This window comes from Magnolia sinica, chromosome 7 (assembly GCF_029962835.1).
Source record: "Magnolia sinica isolate HGM2019 chromosome 7, MsV1, whole genome shotgun sequence".
Taxonomy (NCBI): Eukaryota; Viridiplantae; Streptophyta; class Magnoliopsida; order Magnoliales; family Magnoliaceae; genus Magnolia; species Magnolia sinica.
The window spans coordinates 34311902-34336129 of NC_080579.1; the positions used below are offsets into that span (position 1 = coordinate 34311902).

Here is a 24228-nt window from a genome sequence, read left to right on the forward strand (position 1 = left end):
AAGGGCCTCTTGAGGGGTAGCCGTTTGTCCATTCCTCCAACTAAAGTTTGTATGGTTCCTCCAGCTAGAATTATAGGTATTCAAGGTGGGTCCACTGAAAGGTCTTTGGTAGTTGTTCACGGCATTTGATTGCTCATTCAATATCTCTTGAAAAATAGGAATAATAGGATAATTTTCCATTGTATGTATGTTGCAAGCACAAATACGAAAAACAACTTCTGTAGCCTTATCGAGTTTATAGGTTCCACTTAATTAAGTTCCATGACCTCGACTTTCCTTGCGAGATTGGCCACCCTTGCACTCATGTCATCTTCTTCTTTTAAGACATACATTCCTCCCCTTTCTTTTGACTGAGTAGGTTTAGAAGTGGTGGGTCTTGGGGAGGTATCCCATGATTACACATTTTCACAAGTTTATCAAAATAATCCCACGCATCATCAGCTTCCTTGTTCATGAATTCCCCATTATACATCTTCTCTACTAATTGGCGCATGGGCGAAGTCAATCCATCATAGAAAAAGCTTGTTACTCGCCAATTTTCATAGCCATGTTATGGACATGAATTGATGAGATCCTTATATCACTCCCAACATTTGAAGAAGGTATCACCCTCTTTTTGTGCCAAATTCATGATTGTTTTCCTTAAGGTATTGGTTTTATGATACGAAAAGAACTTTTTAAGGAACTCCCTTGTAATCTTAGCCCATGTGCCATTGGACCATAGTCTTAGGGAATGCAACAACCACATAGCCTTTTCTTTCAAGGAGAAAGGGAACGACTTCAGTCTTACTATGTCCTCAGACACATTTGGAAACTGCAATGTGGCTATTATCTTATTAAAGTTTTTCATGTGCAAGTATGGACTTTCATATTCTAGTCCATGAAACTTACGAAGTAGTTGAATTACTATCAGTTTAACATTCACGGTTCTTTTATTCAATGGGATTATTATGTAGGAAGGTGTACTCACCCCCGCCTGTTGTAAATAATCTCGTAGTGTATGAGGCAGGGGTGCATGATGCACCTCATTCTCATCCTGGACTTCCTCAACTAGGTGTTGAGGTTGATGTGCAACCATCACTTCTACTAACTCAAATGATCTCAAGTGGTGTCTAATCCAATGATGGATAAGCAACCCTTCAACTAGTCCTTCACTCAAGAGAAAAAGGATGTTATCACGAACCCACTTGGGCATGAAACATGCACAACCCCCAAGTTCAGAATCTAAAACCTAATAACAAATAAGAAATCTAAAATTAAAAGAGAGTTAGAGAGAAGTTACCAGACTGGAGTTGCTATGTTAAGATCCTATAAAACAGAAAACAAAGTTAATTTCTAAAAATAATTTCAGAAAAATCCTAAAGAACACGGCAAAAACTTAATCCCAATCCTAACTAATTCCAATACTAATTAATCTAAGAAAAATATAGTTGAAGTCCCCAACAATGACACCAAAAACTTGTTCATAACACCAAGTGCAGGGTTGTGAGGTAGTAATAACTCGATGAGACCGAGGTCGAATCCACAAGGACTTAACTTGTATGTATTCTAAAAATAATTAGAACTAGAACTATAATAAGATCTAAATAAAAGTCAGGAATAGTTGAGAATAACTCTCAATCATAAAAGGGAAATAGAGTGCCAAGGGTCCACTTGTAGCTGTCAAGAGGCTACCTCACTTGATTTAATAAACACAAATGGAATTGAAGTCCTATCCTATCTAATTGGAAATAAAATAATTGAAGCACAATCTGAACTTCTCATTGAAATAGTTCACACATAAAGAATCATTGTGATGATTGGAAAAGAATTTAGCCTGGTGAATCATGAATTTTACCAATCTCAACAATATAAAAAACAAATTAGAAGATATTCAAAGCCATCACAATATCTATTATAATTTGAGTCACGATAAATCATAGAAAATTAAAAATATTCCTTAATTCAAACTAAAAATCAATAAAGTTTAACATAAATATGAATTAAAGTAAGATAAACATCCCAACAAAGTACAAGCTTTACCTCTTAGCCCTATCTAAGAGGCTTAGTTAACCATAAACATGATTAAGACTAAAACCTTTAAATAAAACATTAAAACTAAATTAAGGAATAAGAAAGAACTCTTAGGAGGCTGCTCCACCCTTTTCTATGCTCATTGAACCCTAATTCTTGTTTAAAACTCCTTAAAGAACCCATATTTATAAGCTTTATTCAGCCGACTTTGAAAACCGCCTCAAATTTATGCACTATGCACAACGCCTTCGATGGCATTAAACAGTCTTCGATGTCATTGAAGGTAAAATTCCAAGTTAAATCGAATTCCAAGTTATCGTTGTCATCGACTGACCTTTGATGGCATTGAAGACACACCTTCGATTGCATCAAAGGGCATTCGATGACTCGAAAAATGTCCAGAAACTATCCAACAAGTTGCTCCATAAATCCTCAAAATTCTCAATTCCATCGAACATGTTTCGATGCAATTGAACTGGTCTTTAAATGAATCAAATTGGTCTTCAATTGTTCAAAAAATCATGGCAATTAGTCCAACAACCAAACTTGAAATTCTTGTAAATCTCGATGCAATCGAACAGGTTTTGATGGCATCGAGCACTTTGTTTGATGGGATTAAAGGGTATTCGACGTCATCAATAATGAGTTCAATTGTTTCTGTCTTTTTGCACTTGCACTTGTGACTTCCTTCTCCACTTGGTTTCTTTGAATCTTGGAGTCTTGATATCTTTAGAATCGGTCTCCTAAGATTCATCCCTTACCTTTGTAACATCCCGAAATTTCAGCAGACCGAGTACATATTCGTGCCCGAGAATTCTGGGTGTTAATTGGATGCTTTAAAAATCACACCATATTTTATTTATTTATTTAGATTACATTCAGTTACATTCATGAAGGTAACCATTCATGAGAATAAAATCGACTGTATTTACTATTTCACTAGAGTAAAAGAATTCAATAAATTATCAAATGCCCTCTCAATGGGAGCTTCTTACATTATTAAGTTTGCAGCAGAAATATAAAACGATTTTATAAAACTATCTTCTTATTCATTTAATATAATCTTCCATAGGGGGATGGTCCTCTAGGTCTTCAATCTGTACATCACCTGCATCATCTATAATGTTGGAGAGGGTCAATGCCCTACTCATAATGATAGTTATCTTTTAAGATTAACAATAATTTAAGAGATTCATAAAAGTAATGTAAGGATTCTGATACGCCTCGTACTCCACTACTATGAGAGGTATCAATATCCGCAACAAATATATATATGAATGCATGCCTAGCAAAGTGTGTGTGGCTTATCATACGTAGTGATCATCACAGTGTGGAATATAATTCATAGAAAATCCAACTCGCCCCATCTCACATAACTATGGAGATTCACCGGCGTGTCCGACGTTACCGTGGATTTATGTGAACACATCGAGGCGGCACAACACATGATTTGGATGAATTACATGACAAGATTTGTTAATGGAGAGACTATTTACGACATCCAATCCCAGAAGTGATGTAACACGCATTATGAATTACTTACATCGATTTATGCACCACTATTCAAACCCATGAAATTATGCGTCAACCAAGAGGGTCACTACCTAGAGCACATTACATCTATGATAAATATTTGAATCACTAGCTGTAATACTTCTAATACATCACTTGTACCAAAGAGGAAATAAATTGAATTATAGGAGTTCAAAAATTCCAAGAGATATGCCCAAGCTATAAAGGAAGGTAGCACAAGGTTAACATAATAAAGGAGAAGAGTAGCGAGAAGCCACCTCAATAAAAGAGGAGTAGTGATAGGCTAACTCGATAAAAGAGGAGAGTTGCAATGGCTAACTTAACAAAAGAGGAGAGTAACAATGGCTAACTTAATAAAATTGGTAAAAGCAAGGGCAAGGCTTATATCCATCGCGCCACATAAATTCATAAAGATCACTCATAATTAAAATTATACATTAACCATAATTTTTAAAAGATAAATAATTGATGATGGTAAATCAAACAATTACATGGAAAAAGAATAAGATAAATCATATCAAATCAAATTAAGGTAAGCTTAAAGGAATCCTTCACCTCTTAAATTGAATCGTCCTCACTCGAGGCTAAATGTCCACGTATACACCTTAACATCAAACTATATCCTCATTCAGCACCAATTTTTACTTCAACAAAAAAACTTGGAGTTCAATACATCCCTTCATTAAGTCGACTCAGTTCAACTCGGCCCTAAACATCTTCTATCGTTAGGAACCTAACTCAGATCTGTACTTAAATTGGATGTTGCTCGTGGCTGGGTGATTGGTCACTCGATTCCTTTCTATCTTGTTGTAGCTGGATGGCTAGCCAGGATCACTTCCAACCAAACCCAACTATTACTGGATTCAACGGATTTAGACTTGCTATGTATCACCCATTTTTTTACACATGCGCACACACCCCCACACACTCACGTTGCGATGGGATTTCACCACCTACAGAAACTCGAACCCCTGACCAGGTGTTGAAATTCCTAAAAGTCTACTACCCAAGCAAGAGTAAGGATCCATGTATCGCCCATGTTGACGCGGTGGAATTCTTCACTTTCGTCGCTTGGAAAATAAAGATTTTGAAAAGAAAGAAAAGGAGGAATATGAGATTCAGTCCTTACTCGGGCAACAACTTAGTGGATTATAGTGTCTGATCTTTTCTCCTTCTCCTCAACCTCTCTTGTTTCTTTCTTTTCCTACACCTTGCCTAGATTTTTATCCCAAAATATCCGGCTATTACTCCTAGATTGGGTAGTCTCTTATAGGGATCTCAACCGATCTTAAAGTGAGGAGAGTCGCAACATGCGCATGGTGTAATTACGTAGGGTAAGGCCAAGTTGTATTTGGATTCATTTGGGTGATGTATTGTTGGATGGTCAGGCCAATAGCTATGGGAGTTTATTCAGATTTTGTGGGGCCTACCTTAATGATGTATCTGATTCCCCGATCAAGGTTTCTCAAGATCACACAGTTGACGTTAAATTGGAGAAGATGAAAGTTGCTTCAATGGAAGATTTCATTCCTGTCCATCTTTCTTCAAGGCGATCATTGCAGATGGTCCAGATGGAAGCATGGAAGCTTATAGACATCAATAATCGAAGGTTCGGATGTATTGGTTTAGTGGGTTCAGTGAAAACTTGTGGCAGGCGTTTTCTACACATCCTTACAACCGAGTCCACGAAACTCGGCAATCCCAAGTTTCGTGGGATTCTCCCGGTTCCTTTGGAATTATAGTTGAATTCGAAAACATTCCTGGTGTGGAATGGATGGTTTAGATCTTGTTTGAGCTAATCCAATCTGTGTTGCTGGAAGATGTTTTTAAAATGGTTTTGATCGGATTCAAGATGTATATGTTGGACGATTGCCATTTCAATTGCTGGGAATCCACTCCTGATTCTCCACTCCTGGATTGTAGGGATGTTACTAAGTTTGGGTAGAAGGTAAGTAGAAAGAGGAAGAAAAATGGAAAGTGGAACTTCCCGGTTCGAATGCATGATCAGTTCGTCATGGGGTTAGGCGCTGCAACACTCTGATCTTGTGAGGTCCACTTTTGTTGATCTCTCATAAGATCCACTCCATTCATAATCTTGGTCAGATCATGTAGACCAACATTTTGAAGTATGGAGATGATTCAAGCTTTTGGTGGGTTACACTAATCTTTATGATAGAAGATCTTTCAGAATTAAAGAGGTGGAGAAGCATGGAGATGATTCGAGCTTTTGGTGGGTCACACTAATCTTTATTATAGAAGATCTTTCAGGATTAAAGAGGTGGAGAAGTACGTAAGGTAACTTGGTGTAGATCTGGTTGTTTGTAGGGATAGTGTGGGGTCCACTGTGATGAAATTTAAGAAGATCCACACTCTTCATTGACTTCAGCATGTTGTGTTGGCCCATAAGCCGAAATATGAAGCAGATTTAAGCCTTTCATATGCCTATCTTGAAATTCTCCTAGCATGCATTGAAACGAACTTATTCTCAATTAGTGGTCCACGCTTAATGATCGGGGACCAATCTTGGAGGAAATGTGTAGTCAACATAAGCAAATAATTAGACCAAATTTGGTGGTTGATCGATGGTGGAAAAAGCTTAAATTTGAAATCTCACCTTTTGCGCCAAAAGGAAGGAATTGGCTTCCGCGTTCAACGGTGTAGGATCATAGATTAGAGTCTAAATTTTGTATAATATCATAGTCATGTGAGGCCAAACTATTGTCCAAGTTTAAGTTGCGATGGATGGAAGGAAGTGGTTGAATCTGAAAATCTAGGTTTATACAAAGTTGATAAGCCCTAAAAGGATAACTTAGCGACTAAGTAAAAGCCTACCAAAATGGGGCCTTCATATTTTACACTTATTCCATATGATGTCCAATCCAAGTCATTCGTATGGAGGAAAATATCCTACTACAACTACCTATGAGCTTTCCTCACTCGATGGACACCAAAATCATTGGTTAAGGGGCTGATTTGCCAATTGGGTCACTTTTACAATGATCTAAGGGCCGAAATTTGACATGTATGGTTAATTTGTGATACCTAGGCATGGTGTAACATATCACATCAAACGGATTATGGGAACCATGTGATCTAGAATTCAGGGGTTTAGGTTAATGGCATTTTCATAATTATTGTGGATATAAGAGTTGAATGAAATCTACTGGTTCTACATGGTTATATGCCCATTTCTAAATAGTTCTTACAAAAGAACTTACATCTAAATATTATGGATCGAGATTTATTCACTGATTAGTCGAAGAAAGGTACATATATCAAACCACATGATCAACGGTCAGATTCATGTTGGGGAATAGATGTCAGGTTAGGATGGGTAAATTGGTATTGTTCACATGTACATATTAAGTTAAACTTCTTGGTAACACCTGAGAACTTTCAATACTTGGCTATTGAAATGTTCAGGGTGTTCAACCTTGGTGATTCTTGAGCATCAAATCCATGTTTTTAACATTCGTTTCATTCCAAGCTCTCAGATTCACCTCGTAATACAAACATGTACAAAATATAATCATTAAGCATTATCATGTTCATAAAACTAAGATATAAATAGGAAAAATATATAATATTTGACACTCAACACTTACCCTAGAATATTTATATAGGGTCCGACCAAGCCTGGCCCAGCTTCAATGGTGCCATCTGGACTGCATTATTGAAATAGTGTACAAGGAAATAATCACCCTCCAAATTGTTTCCCTTCATATGCCCCACCTAAATGACAAATGGGCCTGATTTTTTGGCCGTGGGAATATATTTTAATTTGGCATCTAATGGTTGGAGTGGATTCAGAGTTCGCCCCGTAAAAATCAAGGGTGGAAGTCTCTCTCCCAATTGTTTTATTTGGCATTATCCACCTAATTCACCAGTCGACCTAATGTTTTGGCTTTGGGCCTAAATTTGGATTACACATCTAATACTTAGAGTGGATTTATCATACACATCATGGTGTGCCTTGCTAAAACTTAAGTCCTACCATCCTTATACAAATGTATAAAGAGATTATTTAGACAATAAAAAGAATTGCAGGGATGCTGCTCTTGCTTTTGTTGGGCCCGTAAGTGTTTTTTATGTCAGATCTACAACGATTATTAGATATTTAATCTCATATTAGGCCTAGGGAAAATCAGGTTGACTTGTGATTCTAGTGGGCCATACCAAAGCAAACATTTGCGACTCTTGATTTTTATAGGGCCCAAAGTGATAATTATAGAAAATCCACTGTAGCTATTAGATTCCACAAAAATTTAGGCCCGTGTTAAAAAAATCATACCCATCCATAATTCAAGCGAGCTACTCTAATGGAAATAGTTTATAGGGCAAGTGTTGAGTGTGAAATATTGCATATTTTCCCCTCATTATTCATTGGTTTTAAGAACATAAAAGTTTTTAATTGATCTAATTACACATGTTTTCTCTTACAAGGTGATTTCGAGAGCTCGAGGTCAAAATGGTGCTAAAAGCATGATTTAATGATTAAAAGATTACCAAGATGATGAGTGAAGATTTGGAGGTGTTCAAGAAAGAAATTACATGCCAAAGATACAAGATAACAAAGTCTAAAGAAGGAAGAAAAGACTGGGAAAATCGCAAATCCAACAGAAGAAACAGACTGTTCAACTCAACTTTTGGTCTGACCAAAGCCATGTTTGTTGCGACTGAAAGTGCACAAAATAGTCCAACGAGGAACAATTAAATTCAAAGCTAATTTAGTTCGACCGAAGATTAATTCGGTCTGACTGAAGCGAAGTTTGGTGCGACCAAAAGAAATCTCGGTACAACCAAAGGTAGACAGAGAGTTCTTGTGTGAAAAAGAGTTAATTCGGTTCGACTGAAGGTTAATTTGGTCCGACCAAAGTTCAAGTTTGGTGTGACCGAAGCTAACTACACTGAGTAAATTTGAGGTGGTTTCAAAGTCAGTCTGAGCAAAGCTTATAAATATGAGTCTTTTATGAGCTTCTAAACACGAATTAGGGTAGGAGGAGCAAGGAAAGGTGCTAGAGAACTTTAAGAAGTCTTCCATCCTCTCCAAATCCTTGGTTCTAGTTAGTTTTTCATGTTTTGTTTAAGAGATTTAGCTTAATCATGTCTTTGGTGGCTAATCTCTTATCTAGAGCTAAGAGGTGAAGCTTGTAGGTTATTTTTTTGTTTTTTTTTTATTTTTATGTTATTCTTACTTTGATTTAAGATTGTTTGATCTTTATGTTGGATATTTCATGGTTTATGGTTTGAATTTAAGAAGTATTTTGTTTATTATTTTGATCTATTGTCGACTCCGGGCATAGTAGATGCTTAGGAACTCCCTAAATGCTTTCTTTTTTATTTTGTAATTGTTTGATCTATAGAATTCTTTGATCTACCATTGACTACAGGCATGGTAGATGCTTTGAACTCTCTGCAATCAATTCAATAAGACAGTTATGTGTAAACTAATATTATGAATGTCAAGAATATTTTTTGAACTATTATTGTTGCTTCAACCACCGTATCATCCAATTGGATAGATTAGGACTTCGATTCCAAGTGAAGTATTAATTGGATCAAGGATGTATTAAGATGACTGCAAGTGGATCTTTAGTGCTCTAGTTTCCATTATTATGATAGTTTCAATTCACCAAGATTATTACTGCTTCACAACCTTGCACTTGGGGTATCAACCAAACAAGTCTTTGGCACCATTGCCGGGGACTGCACTGTATTTTCTGGATTATTCTATTTTTTGAATTGGTTTAGAATTAGGACTAACTTTTTAGATTTTCTATTTTAGTTATGATTTTCATTGAGTAACATTGTTTTCTATTTTAGTATTAATCTAATTTTTCTATTTTGTAACAGCTAACTTAGTAGCTCTCATCCAATAATATTCTTCTAATTTCTTCTTTTCTCGATTTTCTTTAGTTTTCAAATTTCTACTTTTAGGAGTAGGTTGTTTAGAACTATAAGTGTGTTGAGTGTTTCATTCCTAAGTGGGTACGTGACAACATTCTACATCTCTTAAGTGAATGAGGATTGGTTGAAGGGTTGTCTATTCATCACTGAATTAAACACCACTTGAGATCCTTTGAGTTAGTTAAAAGTATGTCTGAATTATACACCACTTGAGATCCTCTGAGTTAGTTAAAAGTATGTCTGAATTAGACACCACTTGAGATCCTCTAAGTTAGTTAAAAGTATGTTTGTAAAGCAACCTCAACATCTGGTTGAGGAGATTCAAAATGAGAATGAGGTAAATAATGCTCCCCCGCCTAGAACATTGGGAGATTAGTTACAACCAGCGAGGGCGAGTACACCTTTCTGCATGATTTTTCCACTCAATGCACGAAACGTGGATTTTAAGCTGGGAGTGATCCAACTCCTCTCTAAATTTTATGATTTAGATTTTGAAAGCCCATACTTGCACTTAGACGAATTTGATGAGATTGTCGCCACTCTACAGTTCAATAATGTTACTAAAAATGTTTTAAGACTAAAATTGTTTCCCTTCTCATTGAAAGAGAAGGCTAAGTCATGGTCACATGCCTTAAGGCTAAGATCCATCGACACATGGGCCGAGATGACTAGGGAGTTCCTTAAAAAAATTTCCCTGTCCATAAAATAAACACCTTAAGGAGGGCAATTATGAATTTTTTCCAAAAAGAGGAAGAGACCTTCCACTATTGGGAGAGATTTAAGGATCTCTTAAATTCATGTCCACATCATGGCGAGTAATAAGCTGCTTTTATGATGGATTGACATAGCCCATGCGTTAATTTGTAAAGATGATGTGTAACAGTGAATTCATGAACAAAGAGGCTAATGATGTGTGAGATTACTTTGACTCACTTGCTAAAAATGCATAATCATGGGACACCTCCTCAAGACCCACCACTTTTAAGCTAACTCAATTAAGAGATAAGGGAGGGATTTACATCTTGAAAGAAGACGATGACATGAGTGCTAGGGTGACCAATCTCACAAGGAAAGTCGAGGTCATGGAACTTAAGAAGGTAGAGACGGTCAGGCCCAACGAAATTGTTAAAATTGCTTGAGGTATTTATGCTAGCAATATACACTTAATGCTGGATTGTCCTACAATTTTTGCATTTCAAGAGTTGTTGCATGAGCAATCAAACGCCATGAACAACTACCAACAACCATTCAATGGACCCACCTCAAATACATATAATCCTAGTGGGAGGAGCCATCCAAACTTCAGTTGGAGGAACGGACAAACGAATACCCCACAGGAGGCCCTTACCCAACTTCTCAATCAAATGAGGCCTCAAGAGAATACGGTTCAAAAATTCATATAAAATAAAGAGCAATTCAAACAGAATACGCTGCAAGAATTTCAGGATATCAAAACAACTTAGGGAGTATTTGCATCGTCCATTCAAATAATCGAGTCACAACTATCTGTTAGGGAGAAATGGACTCTTCCAACCTAACCCCTCCCTGACCCAAAACAACAATGCGAGATAAGTGATCCGAGCTCTTTCAATCAACATATGGAGCAAGCAAAGTTCATCAAGTGGTAAGACGGATGATAAGACCTTCCCGACAAGGGTTAAAAAGCCTAAGGTCTTGGAAGAAACTAAGAGAGATGATGGGCCTAACATTGCTACACAAGAGAGGGAATCTGAAAAAGCATACAAGCTAGTTGTGCCATTCCCCCAACGACTGATTACAACAAAACCTTTATCTAATAATCAAGATATTTTAGAGGTTCTAAAACAGGTGAAGGTCAACATCCCTCTTTTGGATGCCATTAAATAAATACCTTCATATGCCAAGATCCTAAATGACCTTTATACAGCCAAAAGATGGCAAAGCATTAAAAAAAATAATTTTAACTGAGAAAGTGAGTGCCATCCTAAAGAAAGATGTGTCGCAAAAGTATAAGGATCTGGGTAGCCGAAATGTTTCCTGCGTAATCGGGGACCATCAGATCGAATATGCACTTCTTGACTTAGGAGCGAATGTAAATCTAATTCCTTATTCGATTTACTAGTAGCTTGGTTTAGGTGAATTAAAACCCACTAAGACCACACTATAACTTATTGATTGTTTGATTCATATACCGAGAAGAATGATCAAGGATGTGATAATCCAAGTCAACAAATTCTATTACCCAATAGATTTTATCATCTTAGATGCACAGCCCATTGTAGACGTGAGCACTCACATTCCCGTCATTCTAAGCCATCCATCCTAGCCATATCAAACGCCATTATTAATTGCAAGAATGGGATCATGAAATTATCTTTCTGGAATATGACATTAGAGCTTAATATTTTCAATATGTGCAAACAACTAGAGGATGTTGATGATGCCCACGAAATTAACTTGATCGATTTATTCATGGAAGAAAGAGCCCTATTAACTCTTTACTCTGATGTTATACAGACGTTCTTGGCCCACTCCCCTAATTTGGATGATGACATGAGTAGGGAGATGGCTGCCTTACTTAATGCAATGCTAGTCCTTGAAATTAAACGGTGGAGGTCACAATTTGAACATTTACCCCTTAATGTAATAAAGCTTCTACCATCAAGCATCAAGGCACCAAAGCTTAACCTAAAACTGTTGCCGACCAATCTTAAATATGTTTACTTAGGTTAAGGTAAGACATATCCAGTGGCAATTTCTTCTCACTTGGATGAAGGACAAGAGAGTATTCTTATTACTACTATGAAAGAACACAAAGGAGCTGTTGGATGGACCATCGTGGATCTCAAGGGAATCAATCCTTTAATTTTCACTCACTGCATACACCTTGAGGATAATGCTAAAACTTATAGACAACCACAATGTCAATTAAATCCAAATATGCGAGAGGTGATTAAAGTCAAGGTGCTTAAGCTATTGGATGTGGGTATCATATACCCAATATCTGATAGCCAATGGGTGAGTCCAACTCAAGTACTTCCCAAGAAGTCTGGGATCACCATTATAGCCAATGTCGATAATAAACTTGGGCCAACTAGAGTCACTACTAGTTGGAGAACGTGCATTGACTACCGAAAATCGAATACCATCACTAAGAAAGATCACTTTCCTTTGCTTCTCGTTGATCAAATTTTAGAGAGGTTAGTTGGTAATTCCTACTGCTTTTTAGAGGGTTATTGGGGCTATTACCCCTTGAAGACCAAGAGAAAACAACATTTACATGTCCCTTTTGCACTTTCACATACCGAAGGAAGTCATTTAAACTATGTAACGCACACGCAACATTCCAATGATGCATGTTGAGTATCTTTTCACACTATGCAAAAATCGTAAATTTACGACGGATTTTGCGATGGACTTAGTCCATCGGAAAAATTGCTAGGTTTAACGACGGATTTAATCCATCGCTAATGGAAAAAATGGTCACCAATACCGTCTTGCTTGAAAATGTCATCCAAACATCGTGGAATTTTGTGACGGACCAAAATCCATCGCTAAAATCTGATTTACAATGGATTTTGGTTTGTTGTAAAATAGCGACGGACTAAATTCGTCGCAAATTTTGATTTTGCGATGGAATACGATCAGTTGCAAATTCCCACCCAAAATAGTAATTCACGACATTTTTTTATTTCTTTTGGGACGGATCATGGTCTGTTGTAAAAGGGCTTTTGCGTTAAACATTTAATTTTTTTCATTTTTTTAGAATATGGTGGAAAATTATGTTTTTTTTCCTAGTCTAAGAATTGTTTTTTAATAGAATTTTAGTGGTTTAACTATACAGATTTGTATCTAATATTATTTTTTAACAATTGATTAAATGCAATATATATATATATATATATATATATATATATATATATTGTTTTTATATCAAATGAGTGGAAATTATTATTTTTTAAAATTTTAAAATTAAAAATCATGATTTAATAAAAATATATTTTGTGGAAAAAAAATATTGAATAAAGTTGATAATTTAAAAAAAAAGAATTTGATTTCGAGAAAAAAAATATCTTGAAAAAGAAAATTAAAAATATTTTTAAAAAATGTGAAAATTTTGAAATGTTGAAAAATGAAAATATTTTGAAAAAGAAAATGAGGGTTTGTATTTTGAAAATTAAATTAAAATTGAGAAGTTCGATAAAAATTGACAAGTTTGAAAAATATGCTTTTAAAAATGAATGGAGAAGTTAGAAAGAATTGTAATTTTTTTAATTAAACGATATTAAAGAATCGATACTTGTACTCAGGTCTTTATACTGATTTTTCCTGTCTGTAACATTTTCTTGTTATGGTTATGGTCTGTGCAAATGAAATAGAGTGGGGGGACTGTATATTTTTGATATATATATATATATATATATATATATATATATATATATATATATATATTTATTTATTTATTTATTTATATTTATATCATTTAAAAAAGAAAATTGAAAAGTTGAAAACAAAATGTTGCTTTTGAAGAAAAAAAAATTGGCATTTTGGAATATTTGAGAAAAAATTTAAAATTTGAGAAATTTTTTGAGATTTTGAAAATAAAAATTTAGAATTTGTATTTTAATTTTTATGAAATATTTTATAATTAAAATGATATTTGGTTAAAAGTTTTCAAAGAAAAATTAAGCGTAAAAAATATACATTAAAAAATGTTATTTTTAAATAGAAATTGAAATTTATTAGTGAAAGAATAAAATAAAATTGTAGCCTGATCGGGGCAAGTAACTAGTCAAATTGAGGATATTGATCAGTAAAATAGAGTGAATGGACCAAACATATAAAATGGGCCTGATATTCTATTCAAGATTGTGACCTAGCTTATTGACCTCGCGAGAACCTAAGAATTGATGTTAGTAAGTTTTGCGGGCCCCATCATGATGTGTGTCGAACATCAACACTGTGCATTTGATGTGTCCCCTTTAGGTTATGAGATATCTCAAAAATCGTCCGTATAAAACTCAGGTGGGCCATACCATCAAAAACCATGTGAAGACATCCTAAAAAATATAAAGCACTTAATGGGGCCCACATGAGTTTTGGATGCAGCTGAAACTTGGTCTGACCCCTCATCCAAGTGGGACACACATAATGAGTGGGTTGGATATGTGAATCACATTTAGGCAAGCCCAATATATGATTATGAATGTTTTAAGGAAACCTCTCTCCACTCCATTTAGGTAAGTTACTAATTACCCTTAGCATACTGAGTAAACTCTGTGGGGTCCATCATTATTTATTTATTTTATCCACTCTGTTCCTCCACATTAACAGATAATTTGAGGTCTAAAGAACAAAAAAGGAAGCATATCCAAAGCTCAAGTGGACCACACCACAGTAAATAGTGTGATTGAACCTCTACTATTGAAATTTTTTTGGAGGCCTTAGAAGTTTTAGATCAAGCAGATGTTTGTGTTTCTCTTCATTCACATCTTTTTGATATTATGAACTGGTTGGATGGCAAATAAACATTACTGTGGCCCAAGGAAGGTATCAACTGCAAAAATCATTATTCCACACTTTTTCATGTGGCATGGTCCAGTTGAGCTTTGGATTTACCGAAATTTTGGGATCCACTGTTCATCCATTTTTCGAGATCATTTCAGAGAATTATCCAAAAAATGAATCATATTTAAAGATTAAATGGACCACACCACAAATACCAACAGGGGTGATGATTTTCACTGTTAAAAAATTCGTAGGGCACACCATATGTTTATTTTCCATCCAATCTATTCATAAGGTCACATAAACTTGGATGAAGAGGAAAAACAAATTTCATATTGATCCAAAACTTCTATGACCCCCAAAAGGGTTTCAATAGTAGATGTTCAATCCCCCACATGCTTTCGATCTTGTGGTCCACTTGATAGTTAGATCTATCTTATTTTTTGTCTCAAGCCTGACGAAGAGCTTACCATATGGATGGATGGTTTGGATATAACACATACCTCATGATAGAACCCACAGAACTTGCTGACAAGTTGAGTGTTGAGTGAGGAGACCGGGACGCGGATTTCCTACAAAAGCTTTTCACAAGAACTTCCTGCCCTGCAACCTAGGTGGGGCCCACCATGATGTTTGTTAGAAATTCACACCATCCGTCCATTTTCTGAGATATTTTAAGGATAAGAGGCCAAAAATGAGCCGTATCCAATAGTCAAGGCCTAAAATGTGAGTATTGAACGTACACTATTGAAATATTCATGGGGCCACAGAAGTTTTGAATCAGGCTAATATTTTTGTTTTCAGTTCATCCCAGTAGGAATGACGTTATTAACGGTATGGATGGCATGTAAACATCACTCTTTACCCCGGAGAGTTTTCAATGGTAGGAATTTTCCTACCTACCTTTCCTCTAGTGCGGCCCAATTGAGTCTTAGATCCCTCTCACTTTTGGTCTCAAATCCTAAAATGGGCTCAAAAAATAGATTTACGGTGTGGATTTCTCAAAAACATCACATTGGGCCCCACCCAAGTTTCCAGCGCAGGAACTTCCTGTGAAAGGCTTTCGCAGGAAATTCACGTCCTACTGAAGTGACTCACCAAGTTCTGTGTGCCCCACCATGATGTATGTTTTGTATCCACGCGGTGCATCCATCTGGAGAGATCATTTTAGGGTAAGATCAAAAGAACGAGTCACATCCAAAGCTCTAGTGGACCCCACCAGAGAGAAAACGGTGGGGAGAGTGACACTACCGTTAAAAACTTCTACGCTTTGAGGACTGGTTAGGGCGCCGGCCCTAACCAACCCCTCTCTCATCCGCGTCTCTCTCTCTCTCTCCTTATTCCCTCTCTACCTCCCTCTCTCTCCCTCGAGACCCCTCTCTCTCTCTCACTCTCTCTCTCTTTACGCCTCTCCCTCTCCCTCTCCTCATTCCCTCTCTCCCTCCCTCGAGACCCTTGTCTCTCTCTCATCTCGCCATCTACCTCTCTCCCTCTCTCTCTCTCTCTCTCTCTCTCTCTTGGTCCGGCAATGTCAAGGGCTTCGGCTATGAAATTTTCGCAGGTATTTTCCTCTTCTTTATTTTTATCTCAGATTGAATTTATGATTATGGTCTTTATCTGTTTGCATGTATTCCATCATGTTTACAGGATTCAGATTATCTGAATCTTTCTCCAGTTGTTTTGATCATATATCTCTTTCCAAGGAGATTCCTATTGTGTAAAAATAAATCTTTTTATCACCAGACCCAAATCAAGTTGTTAGCCTTTAAAGCCCAATGTTTCAGTTATCAATCCACCATGGATAGACTCAGACTTAAAAATCTCCCAGTTTGAAAGATCTTATCCATCGGTCTTGGGCCTGGTTTTTTATTAAATGTTTAACCATATATTCACAACCCATTATTAAATGTTAGATTCTCCTACGGAGGAGAATTCATGGCGTGGTATAGTGAGCCACAAGTATCCATGGGATTTATCAAATCTCCATCAAAATTTAGCTAATTAATAGCCAAATTAGACTTGGGTCTATAGATTCAGATCTGATTAGAAATCAAGTCTTCTTAGGCAATTAAAAATCCATACCAGGCTTCTTCCTCGAGCCAGAGCCACCTTGAAGGACTATCCTTGATGCATATATTTCAAAGTTGAGCCCTTATCTGAATTTCATATGTTCTTGCAGGCCATTGGTGAATGCTAATCGGCTAAGAAAGTTCCAAGAAAGGTATTCAAAATTTGTTTATCCAATCATCCCTAAGTACCATTATTCTTCACATTACTCCAGTGCTAGAACAGTAAGTTCAATCCAGTTTTTATTTTCTTAGCTGTTACAAGAGAATGGGCTATTGTATATCTTCAGGCTGCAGCCAGCACTTGAAGCTTGCAGTTATCTTTGAGTGTGTTTTCTCTGTTGATATGCTTATATCATGTCAGTAATGACTAGCAGCTCAGATTTTATTGTTGTAAGACTATTGGAATGGTGTCTAGTCTTGAAAGTTGTGTAGGTCAGATCTCTAGGTGTTTCATTAAAGCATCATCTTTTGAATGATTTAGAATGAACTTTAACACATGGAATGGTTCTATAACACCTCTAATATTTATATTAACTATGACTTTATGGAGTGCATATACATATGTTCATCCTTTATTCATTTACAAACTATCATCATCGTATTTGGCCTAGGTGATGTATTTATGTGGATTTCTTGATGCATATGCGGCCTCTTATGTATGCTAGTATACTTCTAAATACCAATGTAATTGTTTCTGAAGTCTATTTTATATGTAAAACTCTTTCCTACATTTGACAAGGTCAAATCTCAGTTATTTAAATGGGAATAATGGGGCGACATGCACAAACCCATTTCTTGAAATTCTAAATGCCCTTATAAATTATTTGTTTCATAGTAAATTGTCATTATCATCCATCTCTTTTTTCCTTTCTAAAACTTATATAATAAAGAATGATGTTTAATTCCAACCACCTTCAAACCTAATGACTTGAAAGTTCTACTTCTACTTTGTTACATTAGCTAAGAGCCTAAGATTAAAATGCTTATAAGAATTAGTGAAAGATCTCATGTTAGCGAATTATTGAGAAATCTTTTCCCACTGATATGGTTGGATTAGTTCATCTTTTTTGAGGAATAATGAGCAATATTTTTTTTCTTGGATTTCTTTGAAATGAGTACTATATCCGAAGTTGAATCTTACAGTTTAACTTTGATATAGTTCATTAAAAAAGAAAATGAAGAAGAAAAGATAAGTACCATACTGGATACACATATCAGACAATTTTTTATGAGCACAAGACAATGCGAGTATCAAGGAAAAGCTTCGATTATGGCTTGGTGGTATTATGCATATACTATTTATGTAGTTTAATGTATTGTGCATAGATCTGTTTCTAACTTAACAACATGGCCATGTCCAAGTTTCGTATAAAAATTCACAATTCAAGGGCTACAAGTTTCTATAGTGACCATGATCCAAGGTATTTTGTAATGGTATATATCAGCCAACATATTGTGCTAGATTGCTGGTCGATACAATATGGCCCTTATAATGGCCCTTTTTTGGGAAAAAATTGTAAAAATTATTTGTATGTTTCATGACATGTTGCTTTTAGGAGTAGAGATTCAATGCATCTCTTCCATATTTCCATGGCTCCACTTAAAAATACTTTGGACAAGCATTTACTACAATTGGTCATGAGAGAAATCCATTGATAGATTCAAATGCATTCCCACTGTTTTTCAAAGATGTGAAATTTATCAAATTCGAACTAGTAAGAAATCCTAACATTTCCATGACGTATGTTTTTCTTTTGTGTTTTGCATAATCAAGTTCAGGTGAGATGTAGGAGGGCTTGATGCGCTTGGTGAAGCTGGTCAACACCAAAGCTTAATTATCCATTTTTTTTTAAATTCTTTCGTTTTTACAGAAAAAATTTCCTGGTTCACTCACTTCCTTTTACCTAAATAGTTCGCTATCATCTTTGTAAGTGCTATGCTTTCTAGCTCCTAAGATTGTTAAATTTTGTAGTGCCAAAACCTCTTGGAATTTGTGTCTTCTGTAGCTCATCTACATATTCAAGACTGTACATCTCATGAACAAGAACAAAGGTCTTTACCTCAAGTACTTCAAATAAAAGATCAAGAGATATACATATTCAAGTATAACACCATGTGACAGTTCACTCCTGCAAGCTTCAAAGTTTAAGGTTTCAAAGCTTCATCTAAGGCAAGACAATAGTCTTTACTTTGGTACTCAAAGCTCAAGGTGAAGTACAACTCAAGTACCTCAAGCTCAAGCTTCAATGAATTTCAAATTTAAGCTTCAAAATGTCTCGAGTTCAAGCTTCATCATATGTCAAGATCTCAAGCTTCGTGAACTTCAAAAGAACAACTATCAACTGAAGCAAAAGAAGATTCAATGTTCATATATCGCTTATAAGGTATGAATGACCCTAGATTGACCATAGGATAGGTCATTTTGAATACATAATTTAATTGGGCCACTTTATAAGTGCTTAGTCTATTTTTCGAATAGTCTTAGACTATGTTCGACTAGTTCTAGTACTGGTTCGACCAGTCCAAGAAATCCTCAACCAGTCCTAAGTTTGTTACTAATTTTTGAGATTTTTTGTTATTGCATCGACCAGTCCTAGAGACTGCTCGACCAGTCTTACAGGCTCAACCCAAATTCCAACAACTAAAATGAGTGTCACACAACCAGTTGTGGACAGGACTCGACTGGTCGAGCAGGCCCTTCGACCAGTCGTGGAACGGCTTGATCTTATCGTGCCCAAATTTTTAAAAGTTTGTTGGTCCTTCGACCAGTCGAGCTGTCCTCTGGAGTTTAATATCCATTTCAAGCAAAATCAAGACACTACTCTAAGAGATAAGTTAGTGATATTCTTAAACTATTTAGTGCTCATTTTATATTCTCTTTAATTAACTTTGTTTGCATTTGATTTTGAGTTTCTACATTCCAATCTTATTTGAAAAATGGGATTGAAGTCTTCCCATTTCTTGGAATCAAAATCAAATCAAGCTAGCCCAAGGTGATTTAATCTAAAATAAATTTAGAACTTAGAACCATTTCATAAGTGAGTGTGAACATTGAACTTCTACTCCAAATTAGTTCTTCCGGGCTTCAACAAAGGAGAATATCCAAATAAGTATTTTATAATTTTTATAAATTCATTCTTTTGGTTTCTTTGATATTGTGCTAAAAAAATCTCTTTGTTTTGGTTTGTCTGAGGTGATTTAGAAAACTCAGAGTGTGGGGTTTTTGAATTGTGTAAGCCCACTTGAAAGACACAATTGTGAGGGTTTTAGGTGAACCTAGAAAAACCTATTTCATAGTGAATGCTAATATCAACTGTACGAGGATATTAGGAGTGGAGTAGTTGTAAATAGTTGGTGTACACACAAGCGAACCACTATAATTTCTGGTCTTGTGGTGATTGATTGATTATTTTATTTTGTGGATGTTGTAATTTCCCTTTATGCAATTATGGAGAATGTTGTAATTCTTTTTATGCAAGTGTGGGAATGTTGTAATAGCTTAGTTTCCTTCTTTGCTATTTTATTATTTATTCCTCTATATCAGTTTGAGTTTTTGATACATAGACCATTCTAGTAATTAGGTTGTCCTACCATAAACTATTAGTTTTTAGTTACGGTTGTCCTTAGAACAACAACTGTATCAACCTCTCAATACTTGTACATTTGAGGTTGTTTTTCATTTTTGCATTGTGGGATGGTTTAAGTGTTATTTGTATTTCCTTTTGTTTATTTCCACATTAAAATTTTAATTTTGCATAGTCCTATACACCCCCCCCCCCTCTTTAAGACTTGTAACTCGGCCTTTTCAAATGGTATTAAAGCCTAATAGCTCGCTTTAATTATTATTATTTTTGGATTAATTTTCTGAGCTTTTTAAGATGTCAAATTTTGATAGCCTTTCAGTCACTAGGCATCCACCATTTGATGGCTCCAATTATGCTTATCGGAAAGCCAGAATGAGGATTTTCTTAAAATCCATGGATGAGAGCGTGTGGCAAGCTATAGTGACTAACTGGACCCCTCTTACCACTGAAATAACTGGTACTGATGGATCCAAAACTATGAAAGTCACACCTTATTTCTCTTAGACCACTCTTCAGAAAAGTGAGAGCAATGCCAATGCAAAGGCTCTAAATGCAATTACTTGCGCACTATCACCGGATGAATTCAATAGAATTATATCCTGTGATACTGCAAAGCAAGCCTAGGATATTTTAGAAATGAGACATGAGGGAACAACAATTGTCAAGAAATCTAAAGTCCAAATCCTCAGAACTAAATTTGAGGAAATACGTATGGAAGAAAGTGAAGCTTTCATGGACTTCTATAAAAGATTAAATGACATTGTCAACTCTATGTGGGGTCTCGGTGATAAAATCCCAGAAAGTAAAGTTTGTGCAAAGATATTACACTCACTGCCTGAACGGTTCAATTCAAAGGTGATTGCGATCCAGGAACTTCATGATACAGATAATATGAGAGTAGAAGAATTAGTTGGCTCATTACAGACATATGAGTTAAACTTTAAAGCCCCTAAAGGTAAATCCGTCGCCCTTAAATCTTCTAAAAGTATTTCTCAAGAAAATAGTAATAATTCTGATTTAGAAAATTCTGAAGATGATATGGCCCTTTTAGCTAAAAAGTTTTATAGGATTTTCAAAAGTAAAAAGAGGATTGATTTATAAAAACCTAATGAAAAGAAAAGATTTAGATCTAAAACTTGGAAATCTTTAAAAGACAGTCAATGTTACAACTACTATGAATATGGTCATCTAACAAACAAGTGTCCTAGAAAGGACAAATCAAAAAAGAAAGGTTTGTTGGCTACTTGGGATGAATCTTCCTGCTCTAAAGCCTCTTCTGAGTCAGAATATTCTGAAACCGAGACTTTTCAAACCTTAAAACCTAAAAGCAATCATATCGACTATAAAAATTAGAATCATAATCCTTTAGTTAAGAAAATTGTTGATTTACTTAAGGAGCTCTTAAAATCTAACTCAATGGGTCTGTCTTATAAAAACTACAAACATAAGAAGACCAACTATACTCCTAAACCCAAAACTATAATGAAATGGGTCCCTAAGGTTACTTGCTTGGTTGCTCACATCACTTTCAAAGCTTCGAGCCATTCAAAGTGGTACCTAGACAGTGGTTGCTCTAAACTTATGATAGGCGATAAAGGTCTGTTCACCAATCTTAAAGACATGACTGATGGTTCAGTCACATTCGGTGATGGTAGCAACTGCAGAATTATTAGCCAAGGTACGGTTCAACTCTTTAACCTCCCTCTATTTGAGAATGTTTTATATGTTGAAGGGTTAAAACACAATTTATTAAGCATCTCTCAAATATGCGATAATAATCATAGTGTAAAACTTACTAACCAAGGGTACGAAATTTTAAATAAAAATGGTTCTGTAATATTAATTGGTCATAGAACTTTTGAAAGCTGCTACATTGTAAGTGATTCAAGCTCATTTAATTTATCATGTTACATGGTCCATACCGATGCAACTAAGTTATGGAATAAACGCCTTGGACATGTACATTACAGCAAATTGTATAGATTGAGCAAAAGAGAGTTGGTAAGAGGCTTACCCAAAATACAAAAAATAGATAAGATATGTGGCGAATGCCAGATTGGCAAACAAACTAGGAGCACTCACAAAAAAGTGAACTCCAATGCCACATCTAAACCTCTCGAACTTCTCCACTTGGATCTTATTAAACCAGCCAGAACGGAGAGTCAAGGTGGCAAGAAGTACATACTAGTAATTGTTGATGACTTCACCAGGTTCACTTGGGTAGTCTTCTTAAGAGACAAATCAGAAACTCTCGATGAAGTTAAAAGGGTACTTAAACGTATCCAAACGGAAAAAGGATTTTAAGTCTGTAAGATCCATAGTGATCATGGATCAGAATTTGAGAATAGTAGTTTTGAAAAATTTTACAGTGATTAGGGAATATCACATGAATTCTCTGCGCCCAAAACACCACAACAAAATGCTATAGTCGAAAGAAAAATTAGAGTGCTTCAAGAAATGACAAATGTAAGGTAAATAGTATGAAGCTCCTTAAAAATCTTTAGGCCGAAGCCGTAAATACTGCTTGTTATATAAATAAGCACATTTATACTAGAAAATCAAATGGTAAAATGGCTTATGAAATGTGGTTTGATAAGAAGCCTACCATCAAATACTTTCGAGTTTTGGGTAGCAAGTGTTATATTTTACATGACCGAGAAAATCTGAGTAAGTTTGACACCAAAAGTGATGAAGGGATATTTTTAGGATATACTCTGAATAGTCGAGCGTATTGGGTTCTTAACAAGAGGACTGGTATAATTCAAGAGTCCATTAATGTGGTTATTGACGATCACTTGAATACACCTGTCTCAAGTTTAGAAAATGATGAAGTTTTTCTAATTGATAAACCAGATTCTTCATCAAGTCAAAATAACTCTGAACTGAGGACTATTAAAGACCATCCAACTAATTAAATTCTTGGAAACCCTCTCACTGGTGTGTGCACTCGTAAACAACTAGAAGATATGTGTAATTACGTATGCTCTACATCTCAGATAGAACTGGCTAACGTAAAAGAAGCCCTTTCTGACAAAAACTGGATTGTTGCAATGCAAGAAGAGCTCAATCAAATTGTCGTTAATGATGTTTAGTACTTAGTTCCTACACTGAAAGATAAACATATTATTGGAAAAAAATGGATTTTAAAAAATAAGTCTGATGAATTTGGTAATATTATTAGAAACAAGGCAAGGTTGGTTGTACAAGGGTACACTCAAATTGAAGGCATCAATTATGACAAAACCTTTGCCCCAGTAGCTCGTCTTGAGTCAATCAGATTGCATGCTTTAGAAAGTTCAAAATATACCAAATGGATGTAAAGAGTGCATTTTTAAATGGTGATTTGCATGAAGAAGTGTATGTTAAACAACCAACGGGTTTTGAAGACCCTAAGAATGCTACTCATGTATACTGCCTAAAAAAGGCCCTTTACGGTTTGAAACAAGCTCACAGGGCATGGTACGAAAAGTTGACTAAGTTTCTACTAAGTTATAACTTTATAATGGGAAGTGTTAATAAGACATTGTTTATAAAGAAACATAATGATCACATTTTAATAGTGTAAATTTATGTTGATGATATTATTTGTGGATCTACCTGTGCTAACATGACTGTTGAGTTTGCAGATCTTATGA

The 24228-nt window shown here is 35.6% G+C and overlaps 1 non-coding gene across 1 annotated transcript; it reads left to right on the top strand.

The window, feature by feature from the left end:
- Positions 1–542: 542 nt before the first annotated feature.
- Positions 543–650, top strand: LOC131252431 (small nucleolar RNA R71). Its single transcript, XR_009174452.1, has one exon. It is a non-coding gene; the product is annotated as a small nucleolar RNA R71 (small nucleolar RNA).
- The last annotated feature ends 23578 nt before the right edge of the window (positions 651–24228 follow it).